A 17,148-nucleotide genomic window follows, 5' to 3' on the forward strand; every position below is an offset into this window, starting at 1 on the left:
GACAAAATAAAGGAAGAGGAGGCAAATAAGGCACAGGAAGGACAACTTTACGGCGCAGGGATAGCTGACTGATGGTAACAAAAAAATATTAGGAGCTTCATTATTGCGAATTTTAAGATTTAAGCATTTTGAAACTTTAAACGCGTTTTAATCAAAACCATGTTTAAAAAACGGGCAAGCAGTAGAACTTAAAAAGTTTACATCCTATTGACTTGAAACTTTAACTGTAGCTTCTTCATTAGATTATCTAGTGAAATACACACGATTTCAATGATTGTTTAACAACAACAAAAGTTATAAACAGTTAAAATCGATTTTTTCTGTCGAAAAAGAATTTTTTCTCCCAAACCGTTGCCTTTTTCGAAGAAAAATTCTAGAAATATAATCATATCGTCAGTTGAATTCAAAACTGGCACAACTCAAAATTTTGCAGTTTCGAGTTATTGATGGCAAACGATGCCAAATACAATGAAGGTTCATCTCACAAAGACCCGTTTCATAACTCAAAATATTTCCAGAAATATAAATAGATGTGCCTTTATTGCACAAATCTAAAATATCCCTAAAAAGACAGAAAAATGGGGTTACAATTCTTGTGACTTGCTCATTACATGCACATGATAGACCCAAACAAGTTAAATAAATATGGGACATCTTAAAATCGGAATTTTTCATGAAAATGAAAAAAAGCAATTTTTGACGCAAATTTTCAAACGCGTTTTTCTCGAAACTATGAATTTCGAGTTGTGCCAGTAGTGAATTCAACTGACGATATGTACTTCACTAGCGACACTTATGTAGATAATGAAAAAAAAATTGTTTCGGTGGAGTTGGGCACGACTTCTACTGCTCGCCGCGGAACAACTTTTAAAAAAAGCGGTTCACGGCAATACCCTAGTAACAGTAATGGTTTTATCAAAGTTTTATAACGCCTAATACAGCCAAAACAGCGCTTTAAGACTTTGATAAAACCAGTTTTGTTCCTTGGGTAGCTGCACAGCCGCAATGTTGTAACAAAAAGAGCAATAATTTTTTTTTTCTACTCTGCAAGAGTTGCTCAATCCAATGATATATTATTTATATAGATTTATTTATTTATTTATTTGTCGTCAATCATAAGTAGATCATATTGTTTACAATTCGTTCTTAACCAGTTAATCCTGAAAAAAATATTTTCTTAAGTAGATAAAAAACAAATTCCTTTTCCTTAGAGAACGAGTGAGAGCATAAAAGTTCAAATTCGTTAGATGTTCTGTGCTATTTACTCTTTGTGCAATTATATCGTTTATAAAAGCTACCATTGCGAATTCTCGTCGCATTTCAAGTCCATCTAGATTTTCACATGCAACGTGCCTCATAGGAAGGTAAAGGTAGAACGGTCCAACCTAGCTTTCGTAAAGCATACAATAAAAATTGCTTTTGTACTGACTCAATACGATTTATATGTGTATCATGATATGGTGACCAAACTATGCTACAATATTCAAGCAGGGGCCTAACGTGAACAATGTACAATGTTTTTATTGTGTATGGATCTTTGAAGCTCAAACTAAATCTTTTTATAAATCCGAGCATATTACTTGCCTTATATATAATGTTATTATAATGATCAACAAAGGTTAATTTGGAGTCGAGTGTAACTTCTAGATTTCTAACTTGACTGCTCCTTTCAACTGTTTTCATATCTATAGTTATTGCCCTATATATTACTCTATGTTTTCTGGTGAAAGAAATGGAATTATATTTTCTCACATTGAGTTCCAACAAGCTCTTTATACACCATGTGTGAAAATTATCAACTTTCCGTTGAAATACCACAAGGTCAGAACTCTTACGTATTTCAAGAAAAAGTTTCATGGTCCGTATATATTAAAACATTTAATTTGCTTAAAATATGTTCTACATCTTTTAAAAATAAGATAAATAGCAGTGGACCTAGATGAGAGCCTTGTGGCACACCGGATGTTACATTTACCACTGATGATAAGCTACTTTTGAACCTTACTTTTTGTGTTCTATCGGTCAGGTATGGCTGAATCCTTTTCAAAAGACTCGCGTTAGATCCTATCTTAGAAAATTCGAAGAGCAGGAGAGGGATGTTTACTCTATCGAATGCCTTGCTAAAATCAGTATACAATGCTTCAACTTAGTTACCTTTATCCATTCCGAGAATAGTAAAATTTACCGAATTTAACAAATTTGTGGTCGTTGATCGACCTTCAACAAAACCGTGCTGTTTGCAGGAAATCAAATTTTTGGCTTGTGGAAAGATACGTTGATTGATTATAGCCTCAAATGATTTAGGAATGCACGAAATTATAGCAACTCCGCGGTAGTTTTAAACGTCTGATTTTTTACCGCTTTTGAAAATAGGGATCAAAAATGACTCTTTCCAGACTGGTGGGATCGTGCCGCATTCTAGAGAAGAGTTGAACAACCACAACAGAGCACAGTGGGGCGACTCCATACAAAGGCTGGACAAGCAAAAAAAAGTGTCGATAAATGCGACAAAAACTTGGTATTTACATAATTTTGAGGCGCTGAACACGAATTTGGCATCCATTTTTAGTTTGGAGCCGTCCATAAAGCACGAATTTCAATTTTTGATATTTTTTGACACTTTTTTTCCTTTTTTATAGAATTATATGATCTTTGACCACAATTATTGCCACCGGGCGTCCTCCCCATTGAAAAAAAACTTAATTCATGGACAACCCCTCGAACTAAACAAGTTTTGCCTAAATATGTATATTTTTTTCTAAATAAACTAAAACAACATATGTAATTGATTACAAATTGAAAAAGTCATAATCATCATCATCTTCCGCTGTGATCGCTCAAATCTTGTGTTGAATTGTTTCCAGAAAATTTGAAATTTATTATACTTATCAGCAGGAAAAATGTCTTTCGCTGCAATTTTCATTTCTTCTACTGATTGTCGATGTTTAATTGTTTCATATATATGTTATCTTCCTAATCCGGTTTCTATGGTTGAAAGAGGATATTTAAATACATGCATAACACCATGAATTGACAACATACTAGACATTGAATTAGGTAGTGCCGCTGAAGTTGAAGGCTTCATAATAAAATTCAACGAATTTATGAATTTGAAAACCAAGACACTGGAATGACACAACGTTCTAAATGAATACGAAAAGATGCGAAGGGCGACGACTGTTCTTTGTTTTTCCCATGAAACAAAATGTGTGCTTTACTTTTGTATGCAAACGAGTGCGAAGCAAAATTAATCTTCAAACGGGCTATTGTTAGCCGGAGTTTGATGGTGTGAATTTGCTGCTAGTATTTGACACCTCAATCAGTTTAGCGATTTTCATTATCATGAACTGAGAAGGGCTGAATGTTTTTAATACTGTTTTAAATGTGCAGAAAGTGATAGAGTTTGACATAATTAAAACTTTATAAAGATTTGTTTACAGTTACAGTTTACAGTATTTTATAACTTTTTATTGATAAATTTTGTGATTTTTGCCTAAATTTATATTCTATCCTTACGGATTGAGTACGATATCATAAATCATATCAATAATGGGGTATCATGGTTATGATTAAAATTAATCCTGGATGAAATTTCAACTTCAAAACTAAAAACTAAAAAAATCTGCTATTGCTTTTTTCACTAAAGTGACAATTTGCGCAGTTTTGCGCTACAGCGGATAGTATGCATTCGAAAGCTTACGTTTTTCCCTAAATTTTGAATGTAGTCCCAACCGTGGCAAACTGCGACAACTAAACTTTTAAGCTACGTTTCTACAAAAAAACACATTTTTTTTAAATTTTTTTAGTGTCGGCCTACTATAACCAAATTTTACAATATCTAATGAAAAGGGTTTATTTTGCACAATATTTACAATAACTTTTCCTTTGACGTCAAAAACATCCAAGCTATCATTGAAGCTACAGAGCGGTTCAAAATAATGTACTTTTTTCAAAAAAAAAAAGACAAAAAACGTCAGTTCGCCAAGCTTTGAAAAGTCATAAAAAATTCAAATTTCATGATATTACGCCCAAATTTTGGATTTAGACACTTGAATGTTATAGCAACAAGAGAAATATTATGAAACAGCTAACAAGAAAAAATTTTTTTGGCTGATGGCCAGCGATTCCCCACTGTGTAGAGGTTGTGCTAGTTCCTCAGAAACTGATTTGAGAAGTAGTGGTGGTAGCTCGTCTGGTCCCGCACCTTTCGATACATCCAATCCATTTAAGGAAGCCAAAACTCGTCAAGGGTTACATCATCGACTGTGATATCTTTCTAAAGCTCAGAAAGATATGAAAAAAACTGATAATCACGATCCTTATCGTTATGAGTGGTGTAAACATCCTGGAAAAATTCAGCAAATAAATTACTTAGTTAGTTTGACCAATCTTATTTTCAAGGTGCATCTTTGAAGGAAAGGTGTTCGATTTTTGTTTATCTTTGGCAAAATTAAAAAATGATTTAGGATCTAATTTTATGTTGTTTTCTATCTTATTGTTGTATTCATCATAGGCACTTTTTATTTCTATATTCAGTTGGTCACATACATAAAGATAGCCTAAAAGGTTCGTATCACTTTCATCCTTTTTGTAAGCTTTATGAGCCTTCTGTTTTCTATTTGGTCGGCGTGCGACCAGACCGAACCAAGCGCCATATTTTAAAAAGACGAGTTTTTATCACCAGTGGAAGGTAAAATTGTTAATCTATGTTTCATGAAGAAACGAAATCATTTGAACAGTTTATAATGGCATTATAACAAAATTTCTCTGCGGGAGCCTGCAGAAAATATACGGGGTGGTTAGACTTTGATCGCCGATCACTCGAAATAATGTTTTTGGAGCTTGGTTCGGTCTGGTCGCACGCCGACCATTTTTAAGATTGATAATTATATACCTTACATCTCAAATGTCCTTTGAAAAAATCAAGAAAAAAGCCTTATTTTTTGAGCGTTTGGTGGATCTTACCCTTTAATCTTAGTCACTCCACCCAGAAACCTAGCTAACGATCATTTACTGCACTGTGGAATAAATAATTTTTTTGCTCCAGAAAATCTCTCGTTGTTGTATAATGACCGAAGCGGAGGATTTCTTGTCCTAATAGTTGAAAACAAAAAAATGGTAGTTCTACGAAAAAGATAATTATCCTCGTTTTTTGAGAAGTGACATGAAACTAAGAATTTAATTACTTTTTGCTCTATATTGATCAGAAGTCTCCAGAAAATTGTTTTTGTCCTGTTGGCCACACCTTCTCAACCGGCTGCATGGTTTGACGTAATTCTTATCAGCAGGAAATTAAACTCCAGACAATCGACCGAAGGAAGTGTTCCTATCATATGTTCATTACACCTACAAAAGAAGTAAGCACGTAACCCTTATCTATGATAGATAACACAACCGATAATTAAGAACAACGCGCTTATAGTCCGAAATTATCTAAAACAAAAGCCAGAACCTATTGAAACAAAAGTTAAGTGACGCAATCGCATTAATACGAGTAATTGCTTTGTTTGTTGACGTTCATTTAAGAGAATTACTAGTAAGTCTCAGAAAGAAACAGATCGTAAATCTACCTCTACACTCTGATGAACACTACAAAAATGTGACGCTGCATTTTCCGTTGAACATCCAATTCTCTTATTGATACTTTCAAGAACCTGGTGGCAAAATATGTAATGCAGAGACAAATATTATACAAATTAGACGTCATCTTGAAAAAGCTCGTCTACGACTACACTAAAAAATGTGTCCGCGAAGAAGATTTCTGACTCAAATTACAACAAAAATTGTTGTTTGTAGTTTAAACGTATAGTTTAGATGATATTTGTGATTTCAAATATGTACAAAAATTTGTTCTTCGAGAAAGCTAATAAATATTTTTTTCTCCATCTTGCGATAGGTTTTGGGTGGTTTTAAATGTCACGAATTCAAAATTGAATGAAATTTGAATGCGTTTTTTTCCCTTGTGGAACGGTGATTCAGTTATCGCTTCATACCGATTCAACACATCATGAGAGAACGGCTACAGGAGGTGCCGAGTGGAAGTAGGAATTCTGTTCTCGGTTGTTCCCCTTCTAAAATAACTCCTCTGCCAGAGTACAAAAACCGACGTGGCCTCGACAAACGCGCCGAGCGTTGTTTTTGTTTGGCAAAATTCGTAACTCGTATTCCTGTACCGACGCGAATTCCGCCCGGTTGCGTCATATCGTGTCTCCACAATTGGATTGAGCCAGCAACGGTCGATATTTCGTAACCCGTTCGACCTTCGCTGCCAAGCTACAGTGATATCATTCTGAGCGAATTACATCATAACTATGTTTGGGTTGCTTATCAACGTGAGTAAACAATTAGTGGCGTAAGGTTGGTACACTTTCTATAAATCAAATTTATTATTACGCTTAGTTTTGAAATTTCTACCCTGCATGACGTGGAGAAAATGTTGAATTTCATCATAAATACCAATATTTTTAAAGATATCCTAATAAACAACAATAGAAACTCAAACTACCCAACGTAATCGAGACAGGATGGATGTTATCATTATTTCAACTGAAGTCATCATCATGTTTCATCATCAGTATTCTTATCAGTGCATCCTTTTAGTCAGTCGGGTCCGAACCAGCGCTTGTTTTCGCTCTGCGTGCAAATTTGATAGGCCTTGATGAGGGACAATTACAATCTAATTAATCCTTACGATTACAATCGTGATCGTCGAAAGTGCCGAAAGAATGGACATACGATAGGGGATTAAAACCGAATCTCGCTGAGATGAGGTCCCACTGCTGCCGAGGGCAACGAACGCAAGTTGAATGAACGCTTTCGCAGTAAATATTCGCACGATCACGATTGTGTTTTTGGTGTTGAAAAATATATGAAATGACTCATGTACTAAAGCTGGGGAAATTTTATTTGTTTGTGTTTAATTTAATACGGCCTATAGATAAGCTGCGTAATTCGATTCAACCACGCGTTTGTATAATTAACTGACTAAATAAACGAAAAACATTTACGGGAAGCACTTGACCAGAGGCAGTTACCGAAGTCAGTCAGTTTGGAAGTAGTTCAAAGGCCAAGTGGGCTGCGATGACTGGCAAAATCAGAGCAAAATCCATCAGGAAAAAAAACATTGATACTGCAGCCATGATTCATGAACTTCCCGTTTCGCAATGTCTTATTCATACCCCTTTCGGAATGGTTTCCTTTTTTCCCGCGTTCCGTTCGCGCTTCGTTAATTGCGCCTTTTCCCGTGAACAAAATGAGCAGAAGAAAAAACAACCATCCCTCACACCGCCGCCGATAGCGGCGGACGTACCGTGGACCGTGGCGGCGTACATTGCACCACGTGTCCTGTCCGAGTCAACCTGCGCGAGGCGTAATTATGAAATCGTTCTCGGAACGTTGTGAAATAGCCTAATTTTAGAACATCAACAAGTAGAAGTATCTGCGCTGCCGTGGGCGCGCGGGGTTTACTGAGCACAAGCATGGGGCCTTGCAAATGGCCACTCACACCACTCCGAGCGAAATGGCATATCAGGTCGTTGGGTACAGTGAGATTTGTGAAGAAATTAGGACATAAAATATAGTCTGTTTTCGTGCACTTCAGAATGAAATTTTAAATTCTATACTACTTCAACATTCGAGACTCTTAGGTTTTAAATACTGTGAAATACGGTAAAAGAATTAGAATAATAATCTCACTGTAACCCCAGCGGAATCCAGAACAATTCGAATACTGTACATACAATCCCCATACACAACTACCAAATTAAGCACAAAGTATCCGATCGATCCGCCTCCCCGCTCGGAATCTCCGATCTGCTTGTTTCTTCAGTGTCGTTGTTGTTTTGGTTAAATAAATTACGCCACTCAAATTAGATTCTGTTGACCCCGAAAAAATTACGTGTTAGTGCGCTCCCCGTGCCCTGCCGCACCGGCAAAGACGACAACGCCGACGACTACAGCGACGGTGACGGCTTTAAACAGTTCGTTAAACAGACCGACCCGTTACCAAAACATGCAAACACGGTCCTCGTCCACGTTCGTTCGTTCGTTCGTCCGGCCCATCCATCCGTCCGTTGGTCCGTGTAGTGTAATACTTGTACGTTGAACCGCGAGATTGATCGGGCTTATGAAAATAAAACACGATTGCGAATAAACTGCAAAACCCCAAAGTGGAATAAAAATACATTATAACCAAACAAACGGCGGCCGGGGCGGTGCGGTGGGAATAACTTACTTTTTTTGTTTCTCTCCGAGAATTAGCGTCATGGTTTTTACGTGCAATTCGATCAGAAACTTGATTTCTGGGTCTTTCGCAAAGACTAGACAAGTGAGGATGATACGGAAATGGGATGTAAATGGGAATGATTGGTTCACGAAATTTAGAATTTAAAGATTACTACTCTTGAAAATTTTAGTAGTATCGTGGGGATATTAACGCGATTCTTTGATCATTAAAATTTCGAAAGTTACAATTAAAGCAATTCAACTGCATCGCAACAGTTGTATAGATTTGATTTACTTTAACTGTTAGTATTGGAATGAATGTAACACTACTGTAACACATGTATGTAACACATGTAACACATACTTTTCAGTAACAGGAGGAGTGGAATATTCTATTTTAAAATCAATTATTCATTATTTGCCGAAACTTCAAAATGACTACACCAAAGTAAAAATAAGGATTTGATTTATTGGAATAATGCGTATATATTTTATTTTTGTTAAGCTTTATGCAAAGTTATTTAAATTGACCTATTAGGATGAGTTTATTTTATTAAGCTTAGCTTAGCTTAGTTTTGACTTAGTTGCTATTTTGTAACGAGCCACTGAAGATGCACAATGAATCAAATGAAAGAACAACTGGGAGTGATCATTCCTCCTCACCACGCATCGTTCAGTGACCCAATTTTTATAGACCAATAACGGCGCTGGCCACGTCCTTGCAGACAGGTGGGGATGATAGACCAAAATAGGTCGAATGAGAGTCTTGGATGACAAATCCAAGATATGTCATTTACCCACCTGACATTCAAACTTTGATTTAAGTTTAACAATTATACGTGAAAATTTGCACGATGAAACTATTCAGAATGGTTAGAGAACAAATTGATCTACGATATGCAATACAATTTGTGTCAATTGTGCATCTAGTTAAAGAGTAATAAGAGTTCGATAAATATTTTCAATATTCATGAAACCAAAATTGCATTAATTATTCATAATTAATTATTGAAATTGTATATCAACAATTTTTAGAGATTATTAATTAACAGTAAGGGAGCATGCATAAACGACGTAGCTCTTTTTTGGGTTTTGTTGACCCCCTCCTACCCCATCGTACCATTTCGTCATAAAGTTGCAGACCTCCTCTAGATAATAACGTAGCTTTCTAACAACCCTAAACAGACGAAATAGTACACCCAACGCAAACGGGGAATATTTTATTACTTTTGGGCAATTTTTTGTTACTTTTTTTGTCTTATGACTGCATAATACACAAAAAGTAACAAACAAAAAGTAATAAAAATTATGACGGCCACACGCTTGTATGTGTTTCTGCAGGAGAACATACAGCCAAGCACCGCAATGCATGTGTTGGCAAGACTTCACTCGCTGCATTTGTATTGATGAATATTGTTCTGGAAGGGCACGCGTTTTGTATATTCAAACAGGTCCAAATGAGTTTCCATGAACCAATGATTATGTGCTGTAAATAGCTTGCAAAAAAGCGAATGTTTTTATTTTTCTCTAACGCAGTTTACAGATCGTGATGTCATTTTCAGGCGCATTTCAAGTCTTTGAAATCATCAACGTTTGCATACTCTATGACGGGGAAAATGTTGCTTGGCAGCTCTTGTCATATTTTTTCGCTACTCCGTATGCATACAACGAGCGAACTAATACACGCCCACCGGATGAATTGGAGATTGAAAAAACTTGTAACATGTGCAACTTATGCGACGGTGTGTGATTTTTTTTGACTTGAGGTGGAAAGGGAGCATTTTTCGACAGAAAAAACGTTGCATGTGGTTGAAACGACCATTATTAGATAGTCGTACTCTCATAACACGTGCTAAATATATGACAGTATGTGTTGTTACTTAACTGGGGAAGAATTTTATTGCTTTTTAAGTAATGGATTTGTTACCTAAACGGTAATTTTGCGCTATTGCTTTTAAAGTAATAAGGAAAAGTTTTGCGTGTAATGAAACAATTAGAATAAATCCATTGCAGTATCAGCAAGAATTCATAGTTTTATATTTGCTACATAGCTTGGCTTGACCCCTCACCCTACCCCTCGGCATATTGCGTCACGAAATTGCAAACCCTCCCTCCCCCATCGAATGCTACGTCATTCATGAATGTTGCCTAAAGACTTTCTACGCGGGTTGCTTTTATTCATTACTCAAAAACAGCACAAGACATCGACCTCATTTCAATCACGTTCGTTGTAGGTCAAAAGTAATCATATAGGGGAACTGCTCCATCATGCATCTCAACAGCCAGCTGCACCTATATTCATCTTATTTCTCTCATTTGTCCAATTTATCGTCAAATTTCTACAAATGTTTGGAAGTAAATCTATTTGCTTCTCGATTTTGTCAAGTGGTTGAAAGTTGTACGTAGAAAATATGGTAAAATCTGACGATAAATTGATCCAAAAGGCGTGATGAGATGAATATAGGTACTGAGATGAATATAGGAGCGGTTACCCTATCTGTTTTCGAAAAATGAAACACAGTTTTTGGTGTAAATAATGAAAATTTAACATATTGCATTTTGACCTTTACATTACCCATTATAGTATTCAAACGAGATACAAACATGTTTGGACGGTTTCCTTTGTTATTTTGTCAGCTCAAAAAAGTCTTTTTTTTCCGCACTCGGAACTATTAGCAACTAATCTTTGGTTTAGTTGTTATTCAGTACACTGTATTCCAATTTCATAGTAGTGTCAGTGCTGGGATACGCCAAAATTTTGTTATTGCATGCTGTTTAAAATAAGTAAATTTACAAAACAAAAACATGCTTCAAACAGTATGCCTACCATAAACCAATTTTCAGCAAACCTTTACTAATATTACATGAACTCTTAGTTAACACTCTATTTTATGAGAATCGTATGCATAAGCCAAGTAGTTTTAAACTATTTGTATGCCTTACTGGAACATACATGAAATTATTTTTTCATCCATTCAACAAGCCTTACCAATTCTCAATTTCACAATATTCAAATACAGTTTTGAAATAATTTTTTGAGCCAATTTTTCGTATTTCCAGTCAATATCATGTCTACTAGGGTGCCAGCCAAAATGGTCATCTCGAATTTAAAAAAAAAACCTATACAAAATGTTCACCTGCTCGAAAAAACACCCTGTGCAAAATTTCAGCTCAATCGGACTTAAAATGGCGTGGTGCAAAGCGATTGGAGTTTGCCTTTTTTGGAAACCGAAAAATCACCCAGTGCTTTTTTTTTATTTTATACTCATTTTTACACAATGTTATGAACCACCCTATGTCGAATAAATGAACCGCCTTAATAAATCATAATGTATTCGATGCTAGTTATAGTGTATATCATTATACAAGCTATTTTAAGAGACTAGTGATCAATTTCAAAAGATAAATTCTAGCAATTTTGAATTCCGCCTTCCACAATTGAAACAACGACGTCGAAGTCCCAGAGAGCAGATTTTTGCAAAAAAAATTTTTTTCAGATGACACCAATTCTCGACGTTTCAAGCGTTTTTAAGTCATTTGGCATCAAAAAAAATTTCGAAAACCGAAATTTCACGTGCATGCTCATTCTAAAACATGAATTAAATATAAAGCTGATTTTGAGAAATTGTTATTGCATACAAACAATCGGTACAAGCAGATACAAAACAACAAGCTATGTAAAGTTTGTATATTTGGTTCCCGGATTATTTCTGAAGATGACAGGTTCACTTAAAATTTACCAAAACAATGAAATGACCAAAGTTACCCCGGAATGATTTTGTGAAAATTTTAAAGCATATTTAAAAACGGTATAATTGTTGCTAAGCTTTTCAAGTAGTGAATAGATCTTGCTCAATGCATGTCAGCATTTATTTTAAAAATATGAAACAATTGTGTATTCTGTATATTTTTAAAATATTCTAGATATATTCCAAAAATGATCAAAGTCACCGTGCTTACGGTACTATGGTTGCTACTGTTAAATACACAAACGGAGTTAACAGTATTACAGTTCACACAATGAAATTCAAAAAAAATTCAGGAATTTTGAAACAATGAATATCAAACGAACACGTATTCACTGCGCTTGACGTATGACTTTGCTTTCTTTTTTTACGAATGGAGAAAGGGAGTATGAATGTTGCATGAAAGCGAAACATTTCTTTGTGATGGTAAAAAATGCACTGTCGTTTATGGTGCCTATTTTTCACTTGCATGCAAAAGCGCTGAAATTTTTCAGCCCTGCTCTTCACACATTCTTAAGTTGAATTGTAGGTTTTAACTTAATCTATAAGTCTTCTCCTTCGAAAAACGTGAAACGAAATAAATTGAAGAAAAAGATAGTTCCTTTTTGAATTAAACAATGTCGTTTTCGAACTTCAAATTAATAGCGGCAGAAATTGTTTCATTGTCACCTTATTGTGATTTATGAATCATAAAGTATCTCTAAGCTGGTTGCTTCGAAAGATCGAAAAACCTGTTTTGAAAAAGATGCCTTAAATTATTGAAACAGCAACATTCTAGAACAATCTTCAATTCTATCTACAAAAGTACGAAATTTGTTTACCTGATTTGATAGAAAATTTTGGTCACCCTAATTTGTGATGACATAAAAATAACCGCCTCATCATATGTAATTACTTTGTAGAAGAAAGTTTTTCTCTAGAATATTATTATCGAATTCAAAATCCAAACTTTCCCCTGAGCTCTTTCTTGAGAACGATGTGCTAGGCGTTTCCATCGATTCAACAGAAAAAGGAGGCGCATGATTAACGTTCGCGTTGGAGTGAGTGGGAGCTTTTGTCACGTAACAGAGATGGTTAGAGATACTAAAACACACAGGAATGAGTAAATAGGGCATTTCTTCCATTATTCGTCTCTTCAAGCCGACGTTCACGAAGAATGCTCGGATTAAACAACAGATTTACACGAAATCATTGAAAAAATAAATAAAATACGCTTACATGCTCTTATGGAATCGCTCAGTATTGGAAAATTAGTATTGGAAATTAGCTAGATTTATCCTGAAATTTGTAAAACAAACCATTTTTCACAACGCTCCCATACTCATCTGAAAATTTAGAGCACTGCTCAATCATTCATTTCACGACACCCCGTATTCATCACACTGTTAATCCCGTTGTGAATGAACGCGCAAAATTGATAACCTAGGTCCTCTGCAGGGTTCTCGATTTATTTCAATTGTGTCGGAATAATTCAACATTTTCAGGTCAGAAACTGATTTGGCAACTTTTGATTATCTTCAACGCAGTAAAACCAAAACAAAAATACATATAGTTGAAGTTTGAGATTTGTAAAAATTCATGTCATATATTTCTGCTATTTAAAGCTTATTTTTGGAAATTCGAGGTGAGCATTTTAAAGATTAAAGTATTCCTAGTGTAGTGAGTGATTTTATTTAGTGTTTAATATAAAATGTAGTCCGCAGATGATGAATAAACTTTGGTTGGCTGCTGAACGAGTCCCGTTGTATCCTTATAGAGCAATGCGTGGATTTGTTTTTTGAGTGCAGATGCCCGACTATTAAATCAAATTTAGAGCTTTTTAGTAAGTTTTTAAGAATTCTACTTCCTGAGAAATCTAAAGTTAACTAAGAAGGATCTATTCCATGGATTAGTAGATTAATTTAGTTCGAAAATCAGAGTTTTTTTCCAGTTATTATGTTGTATGAGATAAATATATGGGCTGAGATGAATAATAGAACAATTCCCCTAGTTTTAATCTTTCATTTTTCCAGTTTGAGCTTCAGGGTCGCACCCGTAGTTGTCTTATTGTAATTCAGTAAAATAGCTCTATATCGGTAATGACTTTCTTCTGCAAAGCTACACAAAATGGACGGGGCTACAACATTATTTAACTCTATCTGCAAAGAAAAGGAAAGTTAGATGCTGGATTTAATAAAAAATTTGGGTCACCCTAATTTATGGTTACAGAAAAATGTGGCCTCCATCATATGTAGGTAAGAACTTTGTAGAAGAAAGTTTTATTCTCTAGAATATTACTATTGAATTCTAGATTCGAAGCTTGTTCCCTAGAAGGCTGTCGAATAATTAACGAAGCATCTCCACCAATTCAACAGTGAAAGGAGGCGCACGGTTAACGTTCGCGTTGGAGTTGGAGGGAGTTTTTGTCGCGTAACTGAAATAGCTAGGGGCACCAAAATTAACTGAAATGGTTAAATAGCTATAATCTTTCATTGTTTTCTCTGTTCGAGCTTTAGGGGCAGTATTTTTGCCTTTTTCCTAGAAAGGTATAGCAATCACTAGCTAAACCGAAGGTATAAAAGTGCTCCAAAAGGCCGAATGGCATATATAATTCGACTCACTTCGACGAGCTGAGCACTTTCTGTATGTATGTGTGTGTATGTGTGTGTGTGCGTGTATATTCAACTTTTCAATCTCGCTCTATTTTCTCAGAGATGGCTGGACCGATTTTCATAAAATTATTCTCAGATGAAAGGTTTGGTTGTTCCATAAAACCCTATTAAATTTTATTGCTATCGGATTTTTAGTTTGTATGTTATTTATCAAAATGTGAAATTCACGAAGGTTCATTATCTCAGAAACTACACAACCGATTTTAACAAAACTGTTTCTCAGACTGGACCTATTTTCATAAAATCAGTGTCATATGGAATGTCTAGTTGCCCCATTAGACATTATTGATCTTTTTACAATCGGACTTTTACTTTGCCTGTTATGTTCAAACATGTGAAGTCCAGCTATGAGAAGAAACATATTCCCCGAAGACTACTTAAACTCACTCACTTTTCTCAGAGATGACTGAACCGATTTCCATAAAATTAGTGTCAAATGAAAGGTCTAGCTGCCTCATAACACCCTATTGAATTTTACTCTAATCGAACTGTAACTTCGTCTGTAATGTATTCAAATGTGAAAATCATGAAAAAATCTTTACGTGGAGTGGTCGATATATCAAATAATAACCTGGCGGTTGGTTATGCAAAAGTTGCTTTACAATGGTGCATGTGTGGTGAGCACTTCTTCAAAAATAAAATATGGCGACCAAATTCAATATGACGACCATCAACTTTTCTTTCTAATAATGTTATGCTAGTTTGGGTGATTCGGTAGAGAAATTCAAATTTGGTGAACTAAGTTTTGACGAAAAACTAAAGGTATATTTTTGACATATTTATAATTTTTGACAGTATAGCTAAGGGTGGAACATATTTATTGATTTTCAAGAACCAAGTTTTTTTGGATCTAAACTTACCGACGGTCGATTGGCGCATTGCATTTCAAAGATATATGAAAATTTGTATGAAAAACCTCACTTTTTTCATTTTTGTTTCTTTAGAGCTCAATAATGTTTAAGTAAACTTTTTTAATAGTAACTTGCAGCAACACTTTGTAGATCCTGATCACGTCTAGACAATTTACCTACATTTGTTTCCTGAATTCAGCTGAATGTATAAACTCGATACGATAACGATAGGGTACTTCTGATAGAAATCCTATTGACGCCGGTACACTGGTAGTGTTGGCAGCAAAACAGAATGTTAAATTCGACATACTCAACTTTGAACAGCTGTAGCATCTCTAGAGATATTTCAGCTCTAGAAAGAAAAATGCAAAAAAAGGTTTTCTCACTCAATCTTCCAGATTGCTCGGAACTCAAGTTTCATTTTCATCATATAACGACGTCTCACTCTAGTATAGCTGGTAAAAAGATACAATAAATTTCAAAAATTCTTGTTTTTTTAATTGTTTATCAATCTCTGCTTTCTATTAGACTTCAGTGTACTTTCCATTTGTTTTATCTCGGTTGCTCATATATAGTGTTTTATTTTCATTTCAGCTATCGAATGTCAATAATATCGAAACTGTCAAATACGACAAACGCGTCGAAAATGTTAAAGATTTTGAGAAAGTCAAAAATATCACAAATGAAAAATATAATTATTGATATTGCTATTGACAGTCAAAATTTTTTATGTTAATTCAATTAAACTGCATATTGCATATTTAGCTTTCATTATAATACTCTCCTCTACCATTTGTTTCGATTTCGTTATTTCAGTCATTTTTACGTTTCAATTCAATTTGATGGTGTTTTGGTAACGCTTAAATTTGGTAACGATTTTTGTTTTTCCCAAAAAAAAAATTAAGACTGTTTAAATTTTTTTTTCTATATGTCACTATAAATTTAAGCTGAAGTTTACCATAATAGGAGTACAACCAAGGTGGATGAAGAATTTAAACCAACTCCACATGCGTTAAAAATGCTGTTTACATATTAACATAATTCCGTGAACTAAACCCTCTAATGCCCAAGTTAATTTCTAGACGGGCTTCGGTAAAATCACTATGAAGCTTCAATAAATACTTAAAAAGTGTTTATAATGATAAACACTTTTTAAGTATTTATTGAAGCTTTTCAGAACTTCGACTGAAGCCAACCACATGGCGGCATTGGGCACTAGAGGGTTAAACAAAATCAGAAAAAAAACATTTAATGCTGATGCATTATTAGAATAAGTCTAGACAAACTACCACAACTGAAAAAAGCATTTGTTTATAGAAAAAACCAATTGCAAGTTGAGTTATGGCCGTTTCCCTGAAACCCTTTTTGGCTTGCGTTGTTCGCGATGGAGACTCAGCAGATCTACTAAAATCATAAAACCCACAAAATTTTGGTAATTAGGAGTTGTACCGGATCGATCACTTTTATAAGCATTTTGTTTTAAATGCAGAGCGTGAACGTTTTCCCTGAAAAATCCAGTTTTTAGTGCTAGTAATCAAGGATGGGAAAAATCGTTCAAGTGATAATTAATCAGTAGTCCAAACTGGTTCTCTATCGCTTCCGATAATTTCAAAAGGATATGTGGTGAAAAATTTTCACTTGCGATTTGTTTGTTTCGTTTCGCTCTTTCGATTTTTT

Source organism: Wyeomyia smithii, chromosome 3 (assembly GCF_029784165.1).
Source record: "Wyeomyia smithii strain HCP4-BCI-WySm-NY-G18 chromosome 3, ASM2978416v1, whole genome shotgun sequence".
Taxonomy (NCBI): domain Eukaryota; kingdom Metazoa; phylum Arthropoda; class Insecta; order Diptera; family Culicidae; genus Wyeomyia; species Wyeomyia smithii.